The sequence below is a fragment of the Grammomys surdaster genome, unplaced genomic scaffold (genome assembly GCF_004785775.1).
Source record: "Grammomys surdaster isolate TR1022 unplaced genomic scaffold, NIH_TR_1.0 168, whole genome shotgun sequence".
Classification (NCBI taxonomy): domain Eukaryota; kingdom Metazoa; phylum Chordata; class Mammalia; order Rodentia; family Muridae; genus Grammomys; species Grammomys surdaster.
Genome location: NW_021604616.1, coordinates 8,348,443 through 8,358,474, shown reverse-complemented (window position 1 = coordinate 8,358,474; position 10,032 = coordinate 8,348,443). Strand labels below are relative to the sequence as shown.

Genomic DNA, 10,032 nt, shown 5'->3' with positions numbered 1-10,032 from the left:
CTCTCTCTCTCTCTCTCTCTCTCTCTCTCTCTCTCTCTCTCTCTCTGCCTCTACTACCCTCCTGGCTCCCCTCCCCATGCCCTGAATAAACTCTATTCTATGCTATACGGGTGTGTGACTGGTACCTCAGGGGGAAGAAATGCCTCGGCATGGGTCCATTGAGACATCTCCTTCTCCCATACTTTTCCACACACCCACAGAACATACTCTTTATCTGTTTATCTTTTTATAAATACAACACTGAGCTTTTCTTGGATTTATGGTTCTTGCTGTTGAAACAGAAACTCCTCTGACTAATTCACAGTACATAATACCTTTAGCATAATTCATTTAGCATAACAGAAGTATTTGACTTTTGAATGAGTCCATGGTCCATTTAGCCTCAGGTTCTTGGCCAACCAAACAGTGTCAAGCATGGCATCAACCTCATATACAGGACCTTCAATCCAATCATATATGTTTGGTAACCCACACAAGATTGTGTCACTACTACACTAGTGCATCTTTCAGGCAGTACACCATTGTATATTTTAGTCTGTCTGTCTATTTATCTTTCTACCTGTCTGTTTCCTTGTCTCTGTTTTTCTCTGCCTCTGTGTCTCTCTGTCTCTCTGTCTCTCTCTGTCTCTGTCTTTCTTCTCTCTCTCTCTCTCTCTCTCTCTCTCTGTCTTTCTTCTCTCTCTCTCTCTCTCTTTGTGTGTGTGTGTGTGTGTGTGTGTGTGTGTGTCTGTACAAATCAGAATGTCAGGATATAGCTTCTGGCACTTCCCCAGCATCAAGTCTGCCAGCTGCCATGGTCCTCAGCATTATGATAATGATCTAAGCCTCTAAAACTTAAATACTTTCTTTTATCAAACCTGTCCTCTTCACAGCAATAAAACAGTGACTAAGACAAATGTTGTACCAGGGACTGGTGTACTGCTTTGACAGGAATGACTCTGGTGTTTGTTAGAAATCTACAGAACTTTGGAACAGAAAAGAAGTTGGACACTTGAATAGGGGATTACTAGGCCATTCATGTAAGCATATGGGAAACCTCCTTGAATGTGATTTGAATGTGGGATACTAGTTCAAGAAGTTTCAAAGGGGAGAAATATTAGTAACCATTCTTGGGAGATTTTGTAAAGAATATGCTACTTTTTCCGCCCTGCCCTCAAAACCTGACTGAAGCTAAAGTGGAGTGTTTTAGATTAATAGTGGGAGCAGAGAAGGTTCCAAAACAGCCTAATATTGATTTTGTCATGTGGTTATTAGTAATCACTCCTATGTATATCTATAATGAAAAGGAACAAGCTGAACAAAGAAAAATGCAAATATTGAACACCAGAAAATGTTTTGTTGGAGCAAAATCTTAAGCCCAATGGAATAAAAAGTTACAAGAAAAGCCCAATACTAAATGGAATAAGGGGAGATATGTCCTCACAAAAAGACATGCCCCCTCCTTATCTATGTTTCCCAATTGTGAAATGGAATTAAAGGAAAGCTTAAGCAGTGAAGAAGACTATTAGAAAAGAAAGCTGATGCAAATGTAGTTGAAAGAGTGGGTCAAATTGCAGCCCCAAACAAAGGAGCTTAGTAGCTTTGGCCATGTACTAATGGTAGTAGCAGTAGTAGTAGTAGCAGCAGCAGCAGAATAATAGTTGTATAGGAGTAGAAATATAGTAGTAATAGTAGTAGTAGCAGTAGCAGTAGCAGCACCAGCAGCACCAGCAGCAGCAACCACAGCAGGTTCTGCAGCAACAGCCACAGCAGCAGCAACCACAGGAGCAGCCGCAGCCACAGCCACAGCCACAGCAGCAGCAGCAGCAGCAGCAGCAGCAGCAGCACCAGCAGCAGCAGCAGCAGCAGCAGCAGCAGCACCAGCACCAGCAGCACAAGCAGCAGCAGCACCAGCAGCACCAGCAGCAGCAACCACAGCAGCAGCCGCAGCCGCAGCCGCAGCCGCAGCCGCAGCCGCAGCCGCAGCCGCAGCCGCAGCAGCAGCAGCAGCAGCACTACTAGTTGTAGCAGTAATAGTAGTTCTTAGTTCTGGCTTCATTGTCAAGAATACCAGAAAGGGTTATAGAATCTCCTTCCAAACCTTTTGACTGAGGAAAGCTATTGAGGCCCAATCAATAGCAGTGGATCCTGGCATGGAAGCCTAGAGAGGCCATCATATGAAACTGTGAAGGTGAGCTGTGGATTGGAAAGACATGAGATATCTGCAGAGGAAGCTGCAGAATAGGTTTGGAACCAGCCTTAGAAACAGAAGTATGCTGCAGTCAACAGGAGCTTGAAATCTGAAGAACACATTGACATCAGACATGGAAATGCAGAGTTTAGAGTTTGTCCTGCTGGTTTTTGGACTTGTTTTGTTCGAGTCCCTTTCTTCCCTTTTGGAATGATAACGTATATTTTGTGCCATTGTATGCTGAAAGTACATGATCCTTTTTATTTGGATTTTACATGAGGTTACAATTAAGAGATTGCCATGAGACTCCAAAGAAAATTTCAACTTTAGACTTTTAAACAGTGTTGAGACAGTGATAGACTATAAGGACTTTTGATGTTGGCATGAATGCATTTTTGTTTCGCATTTTGATACAGCTACAAGCCTATGGGATTCAGGGAGAGAAATGTGGAGGTTGGAATAAGATTCTGAAGTGAAAATTTCCTGTTTCATTGGAGACCCATTTTTATCATGTAGTATTTTTCTGGAAACTGTCTTATGAGAGGATATTTTGCTAATGTAGACCTGTTGGAGGATAATTTTCTGAAGCAGACACATAGAGGATTTTGCTGAGAACAACCGTGTTTTTCTGGAAGCTGTCTGGTGAAAGAGCATGTGGTATTTTGCTGTAGCAGATGCTTGAGGGGACACATGATGTTTGGAAAGGGTATCAGTGTAACTCAACATACAATGGACAACTCTATGGCATTGATTCACCTTGCTGGTCTTTATTGAGCTTCACTAAGGCTGTTCTTCCCTGAAGACACTCTAATATTGGTTCTTCTTGCTTTCTTCACTGATCTTTGCTTGTCATGACTTCTTAGAGAGAAACTCGCCAAAGAACTTCTGGTGGTGTTCCAGCTGAACAACAAGGCCTTTTGGTTTCTTCTGGATCGAGCTGCTGCTGCAGATTCACTTTTGATGTTTTACTAGTAGACTGGACTGCAGACAACAAAGACTGGTGTCGCCCCAAGGAACTACAGGTCAGTGTCCACCTTCTCCTATTAGCAATTTTTCTTCCCTACATATGGCTGGTGGGCTATATGGGAGGATGAAGCATTTAAGAACTTTTATTAAAGTAGATTTTGAAAAATATAAGCCTATAAGAATGCCTTCAGTGGGCTCATATATTTGAATGCTTAGGCATCAGAGAGCAGCACTACTTTAATTTTTGTTGTTGTTGTTTTGTTTTGTTTGTTTGTTTGTTTTATTTTATTTTTCAAGACAGGGTTTCTCTGTATAGCCCTGACTGTCCTGGAACTCACTCTGTAGACCAGGCTGGCCTTGAGCTCAGAAATCCAACTGCCTCTGCCTCGCAAGTGCTGGGATTAAAAGTGTGTGCCACCACTGCCTGGGGCAGCACTACTACTAGAAGAACTAGGAGGTATGGCCATATTAGAAGAAGTGAGTCATTGAGGGTGGCCTTTGAAGTTTTCCAAGCCCGAGCCAGAACTAGTAGTTCACTGTTTGCTTGTGGTCCAAGATGTATATCTCGGCTGCTTCTTCAGCACCATTCCTTCCTGCCAGCATATTACCCACTATGATGATAAACTAAGCCACTGAAACTCCATTAAATGCTTTCATTAATAAAACTTGCCTTTGGTCTTCAAAGAAATAGAACAATGGCTAAGACAACGTTGGACATTCCTTCAAGTGTTTCTTGGACATTTGTATTTCATCTTTTGATAAATCTAATATAGTTCTGTACCCTATTTTTATGTTTAATTTGAGAATTGGTGTTTCTAACTCTATAAAAAATTGAGTTGTGATTTTGATGAGGATTGTATTGAATCTATAGATTGCTTTCAGCAAAATGGACATTTTTACTACATAAATCTTACCAATCCATGAGCATGGGAGATCTTTCCATCTTCTGAAATCTTCAATTTCCTTCTTCAGAGACTTGAAGTTCTCGTCATACAGATCTGTCACTTGCTTGGTTAGGTTCACACCAAGGTACTTTATATTATTTGTGACTATTGTGAAGGGTGTTGTTTCCCTAATTTCTTTCTCAGACTGTTTATCCTTTGGGTATAGGAAGGCTACTGATTTGTTTGAATTAATCTTATATCCATCCACTTTACTGAAGTTGAAGCAATCCCACTAAAATCAGGTACTAGACAAGGCTGTCCTATTCAATATAGGACTCAAAGACTTTGACAGAGCAATTAGACAACAAAAGGATGTCATAGGGATACAAATTTGAAGGGAAGAACTCAAAATACCACTATTTGCAGATGATATGATAGTATACTTAAGTGACCCCAAAAATTCTACCAGGGAAGACAATGGACAGCCTTGTCTAGTCCCTGCTTTTAGCAGGATTTCTTCAAGTTTCTCTCCATTTAGTTTGATTTTGCCTACAGGTTTGCTGTATATTACTTCTATGATGTTTAGGTATGGACCGTGAATTCCTGATCTTTCCAAGATTGTTAACATGAAGGGATTATGTCAAATGCATTTTAAGCATCCAATGAAATGATCATTTTTTCCCCCTTTGAGTTTGTTTATCTAGTGGATTACATTGATAGATTTCCATATATTGAACTGTTCCTACATCCATGGGATGAAGCTTACTTGATCATGATGAATGATAATTTTGATATATTCTTCAATTCAGTTTTAGAGAATTTTATTGAGTATTTTTGCACCGATATTCATAAGTGAAATTGGTCTGAAGTTCTCTTTCTTTGATGGGTTTTGTGTGGTTTAGGTATAAGTGTAATTGTGGCTTCATAGATTGAATTGGGTAGTGTTTTTTCTGTTTCTATTTTGTGGAATAGTTTTAAGAGTATTGGTATTATGTCTTCTTTGAAGGTCTGATAGAATTCTGTACTAAACACATCTGTTCTAGGGCGTGTTTTGGTTGGGAGACTTTTAATGACTGCTTCTATTTCTTTGGGGGTTATGGGACTGTTTAGTTGGTTTAACTAATCCTGATTTAACTTTGGTACCTGCAATCTGTCCAGAAACAATTTTTTTCAGTTATTTATATTTTCAGATATCTCAGGTATATAATTGGTAAAAATTATTTTCCCATTTCATAGCCTGAAATTTTGCTCAGATGATAGTGTCCTTTGCTGTACAGAAGCTATAAAATTTCATGAAGTACGACTTATTAATTAGTAGTTGTGGCAGAGCTATTGGTATCTTAGAAAATCTTTCCCTGGGGTAACAATTTCAACATTATCTATTTTCTTTTGTTTCTGATTAAAGATGATAAAGTCATTCATTCATTTGGAGTTGAATTTTTCAAGGTAATTATTATGTATCAATTTGAATTTTTCTCCATCCACTCGTCCAATTTAACAAAGACCATTTCTTGAAGATATTCCGGTTTTTTTTCACAGCTTATTTTGGCTTGGTCAAAAATCAGCTATGCTTAGGTGTGTGGACTTAATGTCTTGGTTAGTTATGTCCCATTGATCAGGGTGTCTGTTTTTATTCCAATACAATGCTGCTTTTATTAAAATAGTTCTATATTACAACTTGAGGATGGTGATACCTCCAGGTACATCAAGCACATCTATTTTAAAATCAGAATTGTTTTAGCCAGTGTGTGTGTGTGTGTGTGTGTGTATGCATCTGTCTGTCTGTGTGTGTCTGTGTGTCTGTGTGCATGTGTATTTCCATATAAGCCAAATACAGTCCTTTCAATTTCTGTGAAGGATTGTGTTAAAATTTTGATGAGGATTGTATTGAATCTGTATGTAGCTTCTAGTAGAATGGGTATGTTCACTATATTATTTCTACCCATCCTATCCATAAAAAAAAAACAACTAGAGATTGCTTCATTGGTAATAGCATCTTCTATTCGTATCTTCAATATCCTAAAGTTTCCATTGTATGAATCTTTCAACTGCTTGCTTACTCCAAGATATTTTAGTCAGTTATTAAGTTAGTTGTTAGCTTTGTTGGTTTTTATTTTTTGTTTGTTTTGTTTTGTTTTTGAGACAGGCTCTCACTTTGTAACCTTGGTTGTCCTGTAACTTTCTATGCAGAACAGATTAACTCGTACTCATAGATCTGCTTGCCTCTGCCTCTCAAGTCCTAAAATAAAAGCATGTGTCACTGTGGCAGGTTTTTGTTTTAGTTTTATTTTGTGTTATTTTAAAGGCCATTGTAAAGGTGTTATTTCCCTCATTTCTTGTGCAGTTCTGTTGACACATGGGTATAGGAAGGCTACTTATTTTTGTGTGTCAATTTTATACATGACTCGCTACTTTGCTGGATGTATTTATCAGGTATAGAAATTTCCTGGTGGAGTTTTAGGATCATTTGGATAAAATCATGTCATCTGCAAGCAAAGATATCTTGTTTTCTTTTTTTCCCCCATATGTATTTTTTTGATCTCCTTGAGTTGTCTTATTGCTCTAGCTATGACTAAGACTTCACATACTATATTGAATAGGTTTTCTAAACCACCCCAAACCCACATAAGCAGTCAGTGAAATTACCTATTTGTTTTTCTGTCAAAGAAAAACAGAACGAAAAGCCCAGTAGGTACTGAGGCACATGTCTAGAGCCCTGGATATTTCAGACGTGAAGACTGGGGAGTTCAAGAATGGCCTGGGCAACAAACCTGGACTGTATGTTAAAAAACAAAACAAAACAAAACAAAACCCTAAAAACACAACAGCAAATGGAGAAATAAAGGGTGTATCAAGATTATCAAAATTATTATAGAAATGTCTCCCTGTCAGTCATGTGACTTCCATATGTAGAATTCACAGAAACTCTGTGAGGAAGGAGCCCCTTCATAGGACCGGGACTGAGAAAGGAGGGGCTGTGAAAGTTTTATTTAGTACTTGTACCCGTAACTGTATACGTCTGGTGGATGTCAGCAGCCCTTCTGTACGCTTGGGGGGAAAAAACTATGAAAGTAAAGTGATTCTGAGTGCCAGACAAATGTGCAATTGCAGAATCTCAAAATCTTTAAGGGGAGGTCTCCGTCCAACATGAGGGATGGGGAGAGACTGAACAGATCAAGCAAACAGTGAAAAATAAGGGAAACTGTGGCTTCAGGGTTGGAGACTGGCACCAGGAAGACTCACTGAGGAAGAGGAGGCAGCCAATGTCAAATCGGTGGAGGAGATGTAAATGGGGTAACAATCAAATTAGTGGGGGTAACATAAGCAGGCAGTAAAGCCTTGAAACAACACCCAAGGTCCATGTCTTTGCGTGTGCAGGACACAGCTCTAGCAGCAGTTTCTGGGTTTGGAGATTTGTTACTTTTCCAACCTTTCCCAACCCCTAAAAGACATGAAGATGGAGCCCATAAAGAGATGAGATCAAGGAAGGTACCTCTTCCGCCTATGCTGGGCAAGGGTCAGGTGACTTCCCATAACACTTGTCTACTACCTCCCCTGTGTCTGGCTGGCCTAGAATGTGTGGCTGAGTCCTAGAAACGCTTGTAGGTGACCAGGAGAGCTTTGTAGTTGGGGCAGTAACTGTCCACATCCTGTAGGGCGTCTATACAGAATGGGATGAAGCAGCGGACAGTGATGCATCCCAGCAGACACAGACTGCCACAGGAGAGCCAAGTGAGGGCTCCGACATTGTAGGACAGCTGGATCATCATCATCATCATCATCATCTTACTTCAGGAAGGACAGCACATCTGGACAGGGTGGTCATAGAAGGAGACAGGCTGCTGCACATAAACTGTCTGCACAGCAATTGTGTTGGCATTGGGGACAGGCACAGGCTCGGTGTAGTAAGAAGGTGGATTCATGCCCTTCCCATCTGGGCCTGTAATGAGCCCTGCGGCTGGTTTCTTTACAGGGTGAAGGTATTACAGAAGGACCTGGAGCTGCTTGGTAAGATCATGGAATTGACATTTTACCGCTGCCTGCGCTGCCAGTAGAGCCAGGAGGTCTGCGCTGGCCAAGCGCGCCTGTTCTGTATGTTTAGTGTTTTAATTACTAAGTGTCATGGAGTATTTCTTTACTAGTGCTAGCTATTTGGTGTTCTCTTCTTTTTGTATGTTAACAGGTACCTTGGCAGACAATAGCAACTTAGATAAGGACAAGCGAGTCATAGGCAGTGTCATAGTGACTTGTCCCCTGAACCTCCACCCAGCCGATACCCGGTTCTGAAGATATCTGTATTCCCCCTGAACACCCACACTCCGGTGCCATTCCCTTCCCCACATCCTGCCTTTCTGTGTTTATACCCCGTGTCAATTAATTATAATTTGAGAAAAAATTAAAAAAAATAGGTACCTCCTTTTTTAAATAATGAAAATTTTGTCTATGATTTTGTTGAAAATATTTTCTGTGTTTTTGACCTCAGTTTCCCTTCCTTGTTCTGTTCCTATTACTTAAATTTGGTACATTCATACTTTCCTAGATTTCCTGGATGTTTTATGCCAGGATTTTAAAAAATGATTAATGTTCCTTTTTTTGTGAAGAATTCTTTTTTTTTCCTGCCCTTCCTCTAATAACCAGGATTCTTTCTTCGATGTCATGTACTTCTTGGTGATGTTTACTTAGTGGATTTTTGTTTGATTTTCTAAATTTTATTTGCAGTTGTATCTCAGTTTGAAACTGCCTTAATGATTCTATGTTTACTTTAATGACTTGAACTGTTTTCATCATTTTATTTCACTTTTTTGTTCTCACAGATTTAATTAAGGGGCTTATCCATATTGTTTCCAAGGTCCTGGAACATACACACAATCTATACTTTAAGTCCTTGCCTTGTACTTCTATATTGTATTTCCCAAGGTCTAGTGTAGTGGGGTTATTGGGTTCTGGTGGAGAGAAACTAAACTGTCTTGGTTGTTAAGGATTGTGTTCTGAGCAGTGGTTCCTGGTACTATGTTGATAGATGGAAGTCTATGTCTTATAGTTATTGGGCAGGTTTCTCTGCCTTAGTTTCTTTTGCCCCTTCTGGACCTTTGGTAAGTGTTGAGGCTCTGGGATGCCTGGTAGGGAGTATTTCTGCCAGCTGATGGGTAGCAGAGAGGGATAGGGGTGAGCTATGTGATAAGCCTAAGAGAGGTTTTAAAAAAGATATAAGGGGATTCTGTTCACACCTAGTGGTGTCTTCCACAGGGACTTGGAGATAAATTCAGCTTTTCATCTACTTTTCAATATGTAAAATTGATACAAATACCCTGAATGAAAAAACACACCAGATTTATTCATTTTTGTTTGTTTTTCATTTATTTGTTTTTGTCAAAGGTGGAGTTAATCAGTGCCTCTAGAAAAATACATATATATACACATATGTATATATATACATATGTATATGTATATGCATATACATATGTATATGAATATACATATGTATATATATACATACATATATACATATATATCTATTCATATGTATGGAAAAATAATGGTGTGGTCAGATTACTACTATGGTGGTCTGAAGACTTCAAGTTCCAGGTTTTATGGTCTTGTTTGAAGGAAATGAGTATATGTGCTTTTATGAAATTTAAGTAGTTATACAACTTAACTTAGAAACCTAAAGAATAGTCATTCTTGGCTTTACTTGAGAGAGAAGCAATATCTGAAAGAAATATACAAGAAAGCTAACCAATAACCACTATTACCAGCATTAGGCTGGTTTGGTTTGGTTTGGTTTGGTTTGGTTTGGTTTGGTTTGGTTTGATTTGGTTTGGTTTTGTTTGATTTGGTTTGGTTTTGTTTGATTTGGTTTGGTTTTGGTTTACACATATGAAGGCCACATAAAGAGGGTTCTTCCTTGTATGTCTATTGAGGTTTTACGAGAAAGTTTAAGTCTTGCATCTACCATTCTAATAGCTAAACTGGCAACAAAAGCAGCAATGTTTCCTTGTCAAGAACTCTTTA

General features: G+C 39.3%; 1 protein-coding gene and 1 pseudogene across 1 annotated transcript in view; both read right to left on the bottom strand.

Annotated features, from left to right (window-relative positions):
- Nucleotides 1–10,032, bottom strand: part of LOC114620377 (triadin-like) — a 78,296-nt gene that overhangs the window by 64,614 nt on the left and 3,650 nt on the right. The window lies entirely within an intron of this gene.
- Nucleotides 7,611–8,049, bottom strand: LOC114620362 (annotated as a pseudogene).